The sequence below is a fragment of the Stegastes partitus genome, unplaced genomic scaffold (assembly GCF_000690725.1).
Source record: "Stegastes partitus isolate 25-593 unplaced genomic scaffold, Stegastes_partitus-1.0.2 Scaffold1, whole genome shotgun sequence".
Taxonomy (NCBI): Eukaryota; Metazoa; Chordata; class Actinopteri; family Pomacentridae; genus Stegastes; species Stegastes partitus.
The window spans coordinates 1,862,846-1,878,493 of NW_007577732.1; the positions used below are offsets into that span (position 1 = coordinate 1,862,846).

Consider the following 15,648-nt stretch of genomic DNA (forward strand, 5'->3'; position numbering starts at 1 on the left):
TGTAGTTGGCAATCTTTGTGGTTCAGAGGGTTAAAGTTATACAGTAAGTCCAACTTTCATGCAAATCCATTCTAGTGATCTTAAAAAACACAGATGAAAATATTCTCTCCAACTAAATCATTCACTTTCACACACGCAATCCATCATGTGAAATTTCCAAATTCTTTTAAACTTAGTGTTGAATTACTGATTTATAGATACAGTAAGATGAAACTATTTCAAGCAGTCTGACATCGTTGCCCAACAAGTTGCACTGTATATGGTCTGGGAACAATTTCTATAATCTCAACCATTCAAAAAATCCATTTGTGCTTTGAACATAACTCCTGCACCAATGAATATGAATCCCAGGCACCGTCTCTCCAGAGACATGTTCTACTTTCACTAATCACTTCCATTTAGAAAGGGTCGTGGAGGTGATGACTTCAGTCCTGCCACTGTGACTGCACTTAGCCAAAATGTAGAACATTTGTCCAAATGTAAACCGAGGCCTGAGGTTAGTGTGGGCTAATGTGTGCTCTGACAAATTCATTGTGCTCTGACGTCAGTGTGAGAGCATCTGGCACTTCAAGAGTGTGTGGAATCCTTTCACATGACCTACAATGTTACAATAAGACACAAGATATTCATTAGACGGTTTGGGGATTTTACCAACAGATGCTGGTCCAGTGTTATTGATCAAAATCCCTTTGTTCTGTGAAAACGTACAATTGCATCACATCTCCCCTCCTCCAACCTTCACAGTGAGGTTCTCTGTGGCGACACACCTACCGAAGGAGTAACCTGAACCCCCCCCCCAACCTCGGCCTGTGTTTAGATCACAGTGTGCACCTTGTTTTCCTCTTCTGGCTGCCACAGAGCAGCTCCACTGGCCCTCAGGATGTGGAGGAAAGGGCTGCTGCAGCCAGATGCCTCGATGCTTCTGCGTCTTCCTCATCAAACCTTTTCTTTCAGCCACTGAAAGCCGGTCTGGAGAGCAAGAAAGAGACGAAGCTGAGGGGGAAAATGAACCTCTGACCCCAACTGTCACCCGTCCAGCACCAAACACTGAACCCAGTCTTCGCTCACCACCGCCTCCACCCAGCGCTGCCACATGACACAGCTCCAGCTCTGCAGTGATCTGATCCTTGTGTGTGCAGCTCACAGTGACACAGAGGTTTTCTGATACCTCTGTGGTATGAGTTCTGGTTAAAGTGGATAATGTGATCATAGTTGGTGGAGGCATCGTGCACCGAACTCGTGGCACAACGGAGCCGCTCACAGCTGATAGTAAATGATGTTAAGGTGCAAGTCTTTGTCATGACATTATTACTAATGTCCCTTTCATGAATGATCTTCACACCTACAGCAGTTAGGAATGCCGTCCTCTTACAGTGAAAGTGAGGAGATTATAGCGTCTGGCAGCGAGTGAGCTTTGCATGTTGTGCAGTCACTGTAAAGGACAGCTGCTACTGAGATTACGCTGCTGCTAAGCTCAGAGGTGAAAGGCCATGCAAGACCCTGCATTCAGCAGGTGCTTCAGACCGCAAAACACTTGTGACTGGCAACAGCCAACATGAGGCAAGTGTGTGAAAGGCAGGATCTGGCAGTCAGTTTGTGAAAACATGTGTGCTCTATTTCGGTAGGAAAATGCATACTCACGCAATTTTACAGATGAGGTTTGCTAAACTCAGCACAAAGCAGTGGCATGTACTGTACGCAGTGCAATGCTCAAGCGTTCGTGCGTTACAGGTAGACATCCAGATTAGTTTAACTCTCGTTTGTATGCTTTGGCTCGTGCGTGTGAAGCCTGGCGATCACAGTACAGCCACAGTAGGCCACTGTATCATTAGACTTAGGATGATTACTCTGCCGCTCTGTCTTGAGCAAAGCCTGGGATGTGAGGTTAAAAGCTCACGACTTTCCAAATGGAAAATCACAGACACAGATACTATTATGAAGGTGTGTGTTATAGGCTATGAGCTGTCTGAGGGGCAACAAAGCCTCTCTTCAGTGGGGACATACACCAGGTCAAGAGACCAATACAGGATCTGCTTAAAAAAAGGTCTACAGACTTTCTCTCTCCCTGTCACTAAACGCGAGACACAGGGACTGCTTGTATGAAGGGTCCACACAGTATGGAGGTAAATGGCTTGCCTGTCATTTTTTGGGTCAGTCCGTGCATGATATTGAGCGAGCAGGGCCTTAGCAGTAATACATTTTTCTATACTTCCTTGACAACTATTTAAAGATACAAGATAGTCATGAAGAAATCTGTTTTAAAAGTTGGTTCAATTAGGTTTGTGGCTTTTACAGCACTTCTAAACATTAGCAAATCTAATCAGCTCTGCATATACAGATCAATGAGATGATCAGATGTTTAAAGAAATGAACTTTGATGCTTTTTCCGAAGCAGCTGACTTGAAGGAACGTCAGCTGGCTTACAGGTGAAGATGGGCTCGACCCAGTAACAGAACCATATAAACCACAACTGCCTGCCCATAACATGTTCACACCTACTTTTTAAAGGGCTATTTTGAGGTAAATATCAGTTAACAGAAGAGAAGATCTGATTGTCAGTCACCATATTATAACTTTCTCTGTAGCTGTGCAGGCTTTAAGATACATAAATGCTACATAGTGTTATACATAAGTCTGCAGGGGCACCAGAGGAAGTCCTGTGAGTTGATGGATCCAGTGACCTAATTTGGATGAGATAGAGTTATTACACTTTATATGTGAGGATTCAGGGTGTAACACGCACGAGGAAAAGGCAGACCACAGTTCATCCAGTGACTTTACTACAGGCACAAAGACCAGACTGTTTTTCCTTCTCCCCCAATGCCAAAACATTTCCTCGACTGAACAAGGCAAGCCTGCTGCAGCAGAGGTTGCTGCTTAAAATATAATTATTGAGAAATAAATGTGTGGTGTTACAGTGGTTTGCTGCTCAATTGAGCTGTATGGAATTGCACACAGGAAAAGAACACTTTATATTTTTGGTCTTATCTCGAGCTTTTATATTCAGAAGAGAATAGCTGCACTGTTTCTTCAAATACTTTCTGGATAATACTTTATAATACATGCCAAAGGAGAAGAATAGATGAATGGTTCAGTATGCATTTAAAGCAAGTGAACACAGACTCTGTGTTGAGACCAACAAGCGCGTGGATTGGTTTTGTGGCTCAAGATCTTTGGCTCTGAACCACATGCAAACATTTATTTGAGCACTGCGTCCAGTTTGCAGTTTCTCCTCCAGAGCTTGTTTGTTTAAGCAGGTAAGTTATGTAAGGAGGTCTCATTGAGGTTTGAAAACTCACCTTTCCTGAAGGGGTCTGCACATCAGTTTTGACATGAGAGGATATTTTGCCAAAATATGGATGCGGAAATGTAAATCCACTAATAAAACTTTACATCCTGTGGGGATACGGACACAATTAGACACAGAAAACATCTTTCCCGCAGCACAACATGCCTTCAGAGATTTCCAGACATTAATTCTGCCTCACCAACTGTTTGATCTCTAACAAACTGTGGCTTCTGCTTCCACTGAAGCTTACCTGGAATAGCTGGCAGCCCTGCAGCACAGCAGAGACAGTATGGATAACTCTTTGCATCAGCCTCTTTGGCCTGATTGGAAGCTTTGTGCTCTGACAGTGGAACTCTCCTTGGGCCGACTGGGGATTGAGGAGATTAGTGATCCACAGCTACAGATCTGTACAGACATCTTGAGGGAAGCCGACCTGTCCTCCAACCTGATGTGTTTTAACACATGGGTGCCTCTGTCGATGGTGGAAAAGAGTAAACAAGCTTGAAACTGTCATTCAGGATCAAAGTCACATCAAACAAGTGTTTCAAATCTCCTTAAAAACGCGTGACCCTGTTGGCAATGCAGATGTTCTGAAGTCCCATCAGGGTCGATGAGTCGACCCATGTGTGACAGGAGGTGAGCGGGTTACTCCATTATCCTCCCCCTTGGCAAAAATGTGTTATCCTTAAAGATGACAGTCTTGCTATACCTGATGAACCATGACACATGCCTGTTTGGACTTCATTAAGGCAGGAAAAAGACATCTTTCACACTGACCTGTTGACCGCTTTGTGAATGTGGCCCCAAGAGGTTCCACGTAGGCCTCTTGGTATTCAATTACTGATTTAAGATGTAGTTAAATGTTTGGATACTCGCAAACCAACAGATGCACTCTTTTCATAGTTTTGGAAAGTCCATTGATTTATACATTGTGTTTGTTCAAATTTAGGGTCACAGAAGACTAAAGTATACTGCAGAATGTTAGATAAATGGAGGAAAAGATGCATAACTAATGGAATATTGCAGGTATTTATTGAAACACTTGTATGGGCAATATGGTTATTTGCTCTTTTGTCCAGAGATAGATAAAATGCTGCCCCTCTCATATCTGTGTAAATTCAAATTCAATTCAAACAGATGAGTTACACAAAGGTTCACCCCGTCTACAACTTTCACAAACAAGGAAAATTAGTGCTTGAGACGAAAAAGTTTTTTGACCTAAGCTGTAAATAGGTTTGTTTTTGCTGTGAAGTCGGACATTTTAACATGTAGGTCTATGAGGAATGACGAAGGGCAGGTTTCCACTTACTTACAGCCAAGAAATAGCCCCAGTGGCCCCAGTGACACTTGTTTTCACCCTTCAGGTCAAATAAATAAGATACAACTTGCTAATTAATGACCTGTAGAGGTGCTACTAGGTGGATTTTTAAATTATCTAACACATCCAAGCGTTTCAGTTTTCATACTAAGCTAATTCTATCTAGTTTCAACTTTGATTTCACCATATAGTCACAGCTGGTATCGTTCTTCTCATATAACACTGGATATGGAGGGAAATGAATGAATTTCCCGAAATGTCAAACTTTTCTTTCTGTGTTCAGTCTACCCTACCCTACTTATATGTTTTAGGGAAAAAAATAAGCAAATTCATACAAAGAACATACAAACCATGAGACCGTTGTATTGCATCATGGAAAACCTGACATGGTCTGTTTGTTGATTACACATACACATTCCACTGATCTTTCACTGAGTATCTATCCCTGTCACTGTACTAGAAAAGAAAATTTGAAAAGATTTTGAAGAAATTTGCACTTAACTATACATGTACAAAAACCTGCAACTTTTGATTTGGCAAATGGCTGCAATTCTGCAGCACCACCTGTTTACATTGCAGTTGTAAAAATAGAGCATCAGACAGTTGTGTAGAAGTTGTGTAAATGTGCATGCACTGTATACAATGTGATGGAAAGCAGTGCTGTTACCCATATATGACATAACATTTCATTCCTAACTACAATATGTACAGACTCATAGTGATAGAACATGTCAGAAACATGTACAGAGCAGACACACAAGAACAGGTGATAAATGTGAGCGAGATGGATGGATGGTCAGGATGCACAGCGGATGTAGGGAGACAAGTTCTTAAAAGTCCCTTCAGCTACTCTCTCCAACTCGTTTCCATATGTGAAGGTTCAACTTCTGAGGCCTGGTCTCACTTAAAAGGAAGCGCTTTCTTGACCACCTGGACAACATACCAGACAGTCCTTATAGTGACTCACTTAAGTGTTCAACGCCCAGCTGTACAACACCTGGCAAGATCTGGGCTTACACACAAAATAACAGCCATGTGGTAGCATTGTATATTAACTGTGTGTGTGTGTGTGTGTGTGTGTGTGTGTTCCTTGTTGCCAGTGATTAAAGAATATATATATACAGGTTGACAGTGCTTGTGGATATTATACACTCATGAAAACACTATCATGTAGCATTTTTTGCAGTATGTTAATATTACAAGTAATTATACAAAGGTGGCTGTATATTGTAATTATTAAACAAGATATAATTTAACTAATCATTTAACTAATAAATCTATGTAAAAATACAGAACCAATACTTCTTTTTCTGTTAACTGTCACTAGCTGTATCTAATTTTGGTAATATGTCTTCATTAATAAACTTGATCTTAATGCTTTCATCTATAAAATAAAAGGGACATTTTTAGGGATGCTTGATATATCGGCGACCACATTGGGATCGGCCGATATTCGTGTTTTTTTTCCCCATATATCGGTATCGGTGCCATGAGCAAATTTAGCCGAAGTGAAAAATCGATGATTGTTTAACATTAGCGCCTTTGTTTCCATAGAGATGGCGGTGCATAGACCAACAGCCCCTTTAGGAGACAGTGAGAGTGAAAGTTTTGAGTGTCCTGCCTATCCCAGACATTCATTCTGCAAAACTTACAGCCGAGAGACTTTGCTGAACATCAGGACGGCAATGAACATCGCTAAAATTGTGGCACTTAGTTGTGATTTGGACATACTACACCAACACGGAGTCCGATCGGAGACTACGCCGGCAGTTACCAGAGAGAGAAGGAAGCATAAACGGTACAAACGTAAACAAAGGAGGAGGTAGAGAGCCGGGATTCATGCTAGGCATGAACCAGACCAGCAGGACCGTAGCTCCTCCTCTCCAATGTCCGCTCCTTTGACAACAAGCTGGATGAATTACGTTTGCTGGGAGAAACTCGCAGAGTGGAAAGACTGCTGTGTGTTTGCTTTTGCGGAGGCCTGGCTCTGTGGCGGCATCCCAGATGGCCATTCCGCTGGAGGAGATGTTATTCAGGGTCCTTGCCAGGATTTTTTGACAGCATGTCAAAGCAGGGGTGTCTTAGCGAATACTGCTAACGGTTAGCAGCGAATGCACTAGCGAATAACAGCGGTAGCAGCGAAGACAATGGTAGAGAAACTGCATCGGTGCTCGTTAAATATTTTCCCACTACATTCAGGCAGCAGCGTAACGGGCCGTTGCTCTGTTATAAGGCAGACAGACAGGCAGCAAGCTCTGAACTTTTCCAGAGCCGCTGCAGGAGCAGGACACTGAACATTGTCAGGGACTCCTCACACCCTCTCCATAAACTTTGAACTGCTGCCATCAGGCAAACGTTTCTGAAGGAAGAACCTCCAGACTCATCAACAGCTTCAACAGCTTCATTCCACAAGCTGTCAGAATGCTGAACTGCTGATCCAGATATGCAAACACTTCTTTATTTAATTGCTTCTAGTTTTTGGATCCTGATGAAACGCTCTCTCATCTTGTTTGTACCACCGTTGGTATGTACAACAAAATGACAATAAACTTGATTTGACTTGATTGATTTGAATCGACTACTCTATGCTTGATTTTGCTGTTGTTCCACAGATGTTTTCACATAAATGGTCCTGGACATGAACGTTAAATATCTTAAAGTATGTTTAAATTTGTTTTACTTTTACAGCTGTTTTTTCTGAGCTGTTCCTGAGTGGATTGGCGCTGCCTCTAGTCCTGTTCCTGCTTCCAGGCGGGTCGATGCCACCTCTGATCCTAATCCTGTTCCCAATCTGGTCGACACTGCCTCGACCAGCACAGGGTGCCGGGACCTGCCAGAATCGGCTGACTGTTCCCCTGGTGGAGAGACTGCTACTGAGCCTCAGCCCGCATTGCCCCCCTCCGACTCCCAAGCAGCCTCACCATCCCTGAATTCCAGTCCAGCCTCCTGAGGGATCCTGCCTCCTTCGTCTCTGGCCTTCTGAGGGATCCCGCCTCCTTCGTCTCCGGCCTTCTGAGGGATCCCGCCTCCTTCGTCTCCGGCCTTCTGAGGGATCCCGCCTCCTTCGTCTCCAGGCTCTAGTCCTGTCTCCCAAGAGATTCCGTCTCCTTCGTTGGCCAGCCTCTGGAGAGATCCCGCCTCCTTCATCACCGGTTCCCAGTCTCGCTTCTCAAGGGGTCCTGCCTCCTTCGTCACCTGCCTCCTGATGGGTTCTGTCACCAGCCTCCAGCCCAGCCTCCCGAGGGTCTCTGTCCTCTCCACCACCAACATCCCTAAGCAGCTCCGCAAGGGTAAAGAGCTGGTCCACTGTTCCATGACCAGGACAGACCCCCCCCCCGCCCCTTGTTTCTTCCAATTTGATAGTTTAAACCATTTTCAATGTAATCTCTATGTTTTCAGACAACCGCCAGTACAGCTAACATCGTGGCGGTGGACGAATCACATCCTACCCCAAAGCCAGAGGTTGAGATGAATGATGCACCTGGTCCAAGCAGCATTCCTTAGCAGGTACATTCATGCTCATCACTTCAAATGTAATTCTACATACTCTCTTGGACTTTTCTGAGCAGTTGAAAGGAGGGAGGAAGTGTATTTGGATATTAATCTAGAGTGAATAAGTAGACATAAATGTTTCATATAATGCGTGTAGAAGTTTAGTGGTAGTTGATTCTTCAGGGCCAATGTCAACCTTTCCAGAAATTTTGTTAATGGTTGATTATTACTCTATTCTGGTCACTCACGGTGTCCCCACACTGCACCTTCAGTCAGTGTCTGTGTTTAAACTTTGTAAAACCCTCCCCCAATCAGGCCCCTTTAAGGAACTCTAACATTGCGTGTGCAAAGTCCCCACAAAGCCTGTTTTATTCAAGGTGTGTGAACTCAGAAGTTTGCTGAGCAGAAACAGTGATAATTAGTTCACCAAGAGATTAATCTAATGCATGTAGAAGGTTGGGCTTCAAGGTGGCGCAGTCGGTTAGCACTGTTGCCTCGCAGCTAGAAGGTTGCCGGTTCGCATCCCGGTGGTCCCGGGATCTTTCTGCGTGGAGTTTGCATGTTGTCCCCGTGCAGTGTGGGTTCTGTCCAGGTTCTCCGGCTTCCTCCCACACAGTCCAAAAACATGTTGAGGTTAATTGGGGATTCTAAATTGTCCATAGGTGTGAATGTGAGTGTGTTTGGGTGTCTGTCTCTAAGGGTGGCCCTGCAAAGGACTGGCGACCTGTCCAGGGTGTCCCCTGCCTTCGCCCTAAGTTGGCTGGGATAGACTCCAACCCCCCTGCGACCCTAGTGAGGATTAAGCGGTGTATAGATAATGGATGGATGGATGTAGAAGGTTAGTTGTAGTGAATTATTTAGGGCAACCTTCCCAGAGAATTTGTTAATGGTTAATTAGTACTCTATTCTGGTCACTCGGGGACACCCTGGATGGGTGTTCACAGTGGCGGGAACCGTCTGAGTGGACTGATGCCTAGTAAAATTGTTTTACAATTACTCTGTATTAATCATATTGTAGAAACAAATCATTTTCAAGGAACTAAAATTTAAATTAAAATAAGTCCTCACATGTGATTGGCCACAAGACTGCCATGCTGCCAATCAAAACAAAGTTCTGCCGTGAGCTGAGCTGAACCACTGACCAGCGGGAAAAAAAAGAAAAAGTCGGGAGCGGCTCTCACTCGATGGGTGTTGGCTCTTCTGATTCACTGTAAAGCATCTACTCTTAGAGCCGATGCTTTTGTGCATGACACATCACTAATTGTAATGCCAAGGCCCCCACTAATCAAGGCAGAAGTTGTGTAAATTATGCAAATGACATTCAAATTAGGTCCCCATGTTTCTCGGTTTCTCAGTTTTTAACCGAGTCCGCACAAGTACTCATGTGGCATGGTGAAAACATTACTTCTTCACTTCAGATATTTAAAGTCACGTCCAGCCTAACAAAGCTCTGGTTAGTTTACCTGATTTTTTTTTACAGATGTCTAGGACCTTTAGAAAGGGTGGTCCCCGTAAGTGATGACCACAAAGTTGGTCCCCATCTTCCATGGAAGCCTGTGTGTGTGTGTGTGTGTGTGTGTGCGCGCGTGCGTGTGTGTGTGTGTTATAGAACAACTGAGCCAACAGATCAAGTGCTGTCCTAATCTCCCCTCTTATAATTACATCTACAGTCTAACTATTTCCTTACTGTAATCGGTTTTGACATCCTCTGATAAAATACGCCTTTCATAAATTAGGAAAATGACACCACATAAAAATCTGAGCAGCCGTAAATCAGCCAGGAAAGGAGAGCGAGAAAGGATACAATAAATTTATTCATCCTTTGAGGATCACGGTGGCACATGTCTCATAAATAATGTCTCCTGGTATCACATCAGCTTAGTAATTAATCTAATTACACTTAGTAACTCAATGTCTTCCTCAGCATTACATGTGTAAAAAAGTGCAAACAGCATATTAAGAAGCAGAAAGTGGGAATTGGAAGCCAAACAGCTGCCGCAGTTTCTCAAACTTGCACTACTTAATAGACAAATCATTAGTTATATAGCCATTCAGCTGCTGTGGAACAACTTTATCATTTATTTGGATTTAGAGGTTCTTTTGGTGAACGTGTACCCGATAGTTATTGTCTTTGAGCCCACTTTTTCTTCCTCCTGAAGGACATTTCTGGCTCTTTACCTGCTAAATACCCTATTATGTTCAGAAGCTACATGGCAATTATGTCTGTCTGCTGTTTGGTGCCGAGCAGGTAGCTACATGGGAATGGTGAGAGTGAAGCAACAAATATAAATTTGCAAGCTGGACAGCTAAACACCAACCTGAAAGACACTACAGCATCAGATTCAGGCGATAACCCTGTGTAGATTCATCATTACGAAAGACTCCTTTCACACTGTCTTATTGATTTAGTGCTCTAAATATATCCGCATAATTACAGAAAACAGCCACACAAGACTAGAGTGCTCCCACTTTCCTGCTTATTAATGCTTTGTCACCGTTTTTAAATACATATCTGACTCTGGTAACAAGCCCTGTGGCTGCCAAGCTAAGATGGTTCTGCAGTATGATGCCAGTTATCAGTAGTACCACTGGGCACGCTGCAGATTTTAATTCACACCTTACTTTTATTTTAATTACACAGTGATTTACACAGGATGCTGCTATGGTGCATATTAAACTTTATAACCCCTGGTGCTGTGCTTACCCTATCATATATCAAAATCACCATCTCAACTATCTAATAATTACTGCATTCATTTACTAGCTCGGGATTTCTTCCTGTTCCATATGAGGAAGTTGCTCAAACAGTATCACTTTGAAAGCACTTTCCAGATCCAGCTTTTTTCTATGACTCAGCCCTCGCACATTTCTGCTATGTGTGTAAATACAATTTTCTTTGTGATGTCTGCACAGAAAATCACTGCGAAAGCTGATGTGGTAGATTTCCAAAACACCAGCCTCAGAGTGACCTGATTCCCTCGTCTCCCCCCTGAGCAGACTGCACCTCATGATCCTCTGCTCTGGATAAGGAGACCTCTGTTTTACAGGTCATGTGACAGAGGTCAAAGTCTGCTCCTGGATCGAGGGCTTCAAGACAACAAGTTCAGTTTCACCTTCTCAGTAACAGAAACTGATGCAGGAGTGTGGTTTTATATCGCTGCTGCCAGTCCTGGTGGGAAAAAAAACTGCATAGTTCTCCAAACCAGCATTCCCAGAAATACAAATATATTTGCACTGAGAAGTTTTGGATTTCCTAAAGGAACATTCTTCAAGACTTCAAATTACCCCAAAAGGCCACAAAGTGACACAATGTACCACAAAGTAAAAATCTGCAAAATACCATAAAAAGTGCGATGTGTGTTGTGTTATGAGTGATGCTGTGAGACACTGTGAGATGATGTAGAACACAGAGAGATGAAAGAGCTCCAGCCCTCTTCCTGGGCGTGTGGCCAAGACACTCTGCTCTGAAACATCCTCACCATAGGCTGATATCACCAGGAAGCCTTTGAGAGATTTGGATGTCCTGCATAAATGGACACTAATGTGTACTCTAATGCATAAAGGCACAGTATGTTGCCTGGATCATGATAAACAGATGTACGTGACATGTACCAATAGAAACAACATGAACAACATGACAAATTATGAGCTTCTGTTTAGGATGTTTTTTCTCTTAGGTTTTGTTTTCTTGAATTTTATTGGACTGAAGTTGTATTGCAAATTACATTTTCAATTAATAAGCTCCCTTTAAGGGTTTTATGCTGAACGGGGCTTACAGTGTGCATGCCAACATGTTCAGATCTGCAAACATGTGACTCTGCAAACTGCTTCAGTTCTTTTGGGTCTATTGCAAATGCCAAGGCTGGAATGTGTGTTTTAACTGTGTGCTTAACTCTCTCAATACCTGCCAAAGCAAATCATATTCACAAGACCTACATTTGATTGCTTTAATCTTTGCACATACCTATTCTACCACATACAAAAAATGTTTGGATAAGAGCAGCTGTGTGCGCTTTGTGATCCTGATTTAATGGACTTAGAAAGCCATTAGCAAGTCGCTTAAGATATTATTTTATCAAGCAGAAGTAATGCGAATCAGCTCAATCGTTTTGCTGATCTTGGGATGACATTATGGTTTGGTGGGTCTACTGTTTCGGTCCAGAGTGAAATAATTCAAGAATTATTAAACAGATAAACATTAGATTTTTTTCTCCCCTGGACATTCATGGTCCCTAGAGGATGAGTCCTACCAACTTAAGTGATTATCTAACTTTCCCACTTTGTACCGTCATGACATTTTTGGTTTTGAGTGAAATATCTTGAATGGATTGCCATGAAATTTGTTGAAGGTACTATACAACCGTCGAGGCAGATGGCCGTCCCTCCCTGAGCCTGGTTCTGTCGGAGGTTTTTTTCCCCCCCATGGGGGTTTTCGGTTCCTTCCCACTGTTGCAGACTGCTTGCGGACTGCTGAAGCTTATAGGGAATCCAAATGTTTTGGATTGTTGGGTGTTTCTGCCTTTGTTAAGCGCTATGAGATGACTTGTTGTTGTAAATATGCGCTATACAAATAAAATTGAATTGAATTGAAAACTGAATTGAATACTAATAACCTTGATGATTCCCTGATTGTACCGTCAGCAGGACACAATTTTAATTTTTCCAATCTGCCTTTTAAATAAGGGTTGTGTTTTGTACTAATCAGCAAGCGCAGACATGCTACTAGCCTAAAGTATTTCTAAACTGTTGAGCATCATAAGCATTACCTCCTTAATAGGGGTTACTACTGTCACCTCAATGTAAGAAATAAAGAAATTCTGGGTTGGAACCTGCTGGGGCCATTCTGTGCGGAGTTTGATAGATTAGGTTGATAGGTTAAATGATGATTCTACACTGGCCAGAGGCTTGTTTCTGTGTGTTAGCCCTGCGTTGAACTGGTGACCTGTCCAGGGTGTACCCCACCTCTCACCCGAAGACAGCTGGGACAGGCTCCAACCTGAAAGTGGGTGTAGAAAATGGACTCACAGCAAACTTGAGATGGCTCTGTATGTCAGTAATGACTGACCAGTGTCACAATATAAAAAGCTCAGACACTTAGCCACCCAGTCTGGCCTTTCACTGTTTGAGAACATGCTGTAACAGTAAAGACGACTGAGTGAGTTCATTAATGTAACATAGGATGACCCTGCAATGCAATACATCTTTTAAACATAATCAGATCACCATTTTAGATGTCCTTAATCCTGGAGCTAGAGAGAGCAGTCAGTTCACAGTAGTGTGAGATGGAAATTAGCTGGTTGTCAAACTGCTGCGCAGTGAACCTGACCAAGGTCAAAGGTGGAGCCCAACCACCACTCCTGTCCTCACATGAATGTCCTGAGGGAAGGGCAACGAAGACATAAAAAAGGGAGGACAAGGGCAGTGGGAAAGGCAGAATGACAGACAGAGCATCATTCTTGGGAAAATGCTCAGTCTTCACTGCACTTTCACTTTTCATCAAGTGTTTTGGCTGCACATGAGCTGAAGGAATGCACCGCGGGGCAGCCTGCAGCTCACCCTGACTGCACACCGTTCCGCTTCCCCTCCCTGCATCAAGCCCACGTCTTAACATGTCCACCCAAATCCAATTTGTATTCTGAGCATCATCTGGGAGGGATATTTTCACCACACAAAGGACGGACATCACTGTTCTCCTCCGTCATATGAATACCCTCATATAGCTTTTACACAAATCCTACGTGATGTTTTGTCTAGGGGGCCCATCCGGATGTGAGACTGAAAACAGACCGTTTTAGAGATGTGTTGACAAGCAGATGTCAAGTCCAATACATCTGCACCTTCTCTGTATAGTCAAAGGCGAGGGTTTGGCTCCTGAGGTTACCAAGGTTAATGCCTTTGCAGGTCATGTGAAGGCAAGATGGAGAGTTTGCTCCCCTCTGTCCACTTTGACTTTTGGACCTTTGGCTGCAGGCTACAGTGAGAGAGAAAGTACTTGAGCTTAACCTCCCCTCAAGGCATGAAAACATGGATCTATTCAAGATTATTTATTTTTCTTCCACAACTTAGGCTTTAGTTAGATTGAGAGGATATGAGACAATGATGAGACAGTTCTGGATATGACCCTGCAGCTCCAGGTTCAAATGTGTTCTGGTCTCCTCTCATAGTCCAATAACATGCAGTTTAGCTAAATTGCCCACATTTGTGTGATTGTAAGCATGAAAGGTCATCTGTCTCTACGTGTCAGCCCTGTTACTGCCTCTCTCCCAGTGTGAGCTGTGATGGGCTGCAGGTCCCCCATCCCCCGGCTCGTGTAGTTACAGTAATGGATGGATGGGTTGTTAGACTTGCCATTACCGGCCTTACCACAAGTCAATGAGTCTACTGGAGTGAGCATTTAACAGACATACAGTCAGGTTGCTACTGTAAACTCTTTCCACAAATACAAATCAGGCAGCAAAAACAAACATCTGCTCGGGGGATCCTGGTGAGCCAAAAGCATGACTCTTGCTTTGGCTTTTGCCACAATGAGTTCTTAAACTGAAAATGGATGCCATGCTTTCACAATTCCAAGTGCTCACCTGTATCATATCTGATGTTCATTTAGATTAAAAATGTAGCTGTAGCCTAGTCAGTGTTCCTAATTGAAACCACTAATTTTGTAAATTTTTTGCTGTATTTCGACAGAGCCCAGTCCAGCTGCAGCCTTGCTAAGCTAAGCTAAACCTCACATCTAACTGTACCAGAAAGTGAATATTTAAATATCTTTAAAGCGTCAACTTCATATCATCTAAATAGCCCAGTTTTCCTTATTGGTCAAAGGCTCATGTTTACATTTGTGTATCTGCACATATCTGTATACCCATTTTTTAAAGCACACACACCCACTGATACACACACCTTAAATAAACAGTGAGCAAGAAAAATAAATTTGCTCATAAAAGACAGATGTTGCCATTGGATAGAAGATTGGCCTTGGCTTCTAGGCTCCCGTGAGAGAGAAAGATAACACTCGTGGTAAATGAAGTTATGTATTGGGTGTGCGGGCCGGTGGAACAGTAGCAGCCAGTGCTGAAAAGTGGACACAGCTCGGCCCTGAAGGCTTTCCACTGTGCAAGCCCTGAACCACATCTTTAAACCGAGGGCGATAAAAGGGCCAAATACCAAATTTTGACAGAAATACTTCCAGTTCTACAATTTACAATCAGGATTTGCTTAAAAATACTTGAGCTCGCAACCTCTCTCTAATATGACGCTTCATGCAGCCGCTGTCTTTGGCGTTTTTATTATGTGTGCTGCTGTATGGCATGAACAGTTGACAGATTGTGTCATGTTTATGATTAAGATCTCAATCAAGAATAATTGTTGCCTCAAAGTGAGACACGTGCACTCACGATAACAAACTCTCCCATCCACATGCTGTTTTCATAATGGGCCACTTGAAGAAACAATCACCAACTGTTTGCTCAGTCAGAGAGGTCCTCACTGTGTTGACTATTATTCTACTCTCTACAGGGTGGGCTGTCTCACTGGAGGTATCAAATGATCACCT

At 43.2% G+C, this 15,648-nt stretch overlaps 1 protein-coding gene across 1 annotated transcript in view; it reads right to left on the reverse strand.

Moving 5' to 3' along the window:
- vit (vitrin) overlaps window positions 1-3,343 on the reverse strand; it is a 35,064-nt gene extending 31,721 nt beyond the window's left edge. The window contains exon 1 of the mRNA XM_008304435.1: window positions 3,333-3,343. The gene's annotated coding sequence lies outside the window, so the exon portion shown is untranslated. The remainder of the gene's footprint in view (window positions 1-3,332) is intronic.
- Window positions 3,344-15,648: the final 12,305 nt, after the last annotated feature.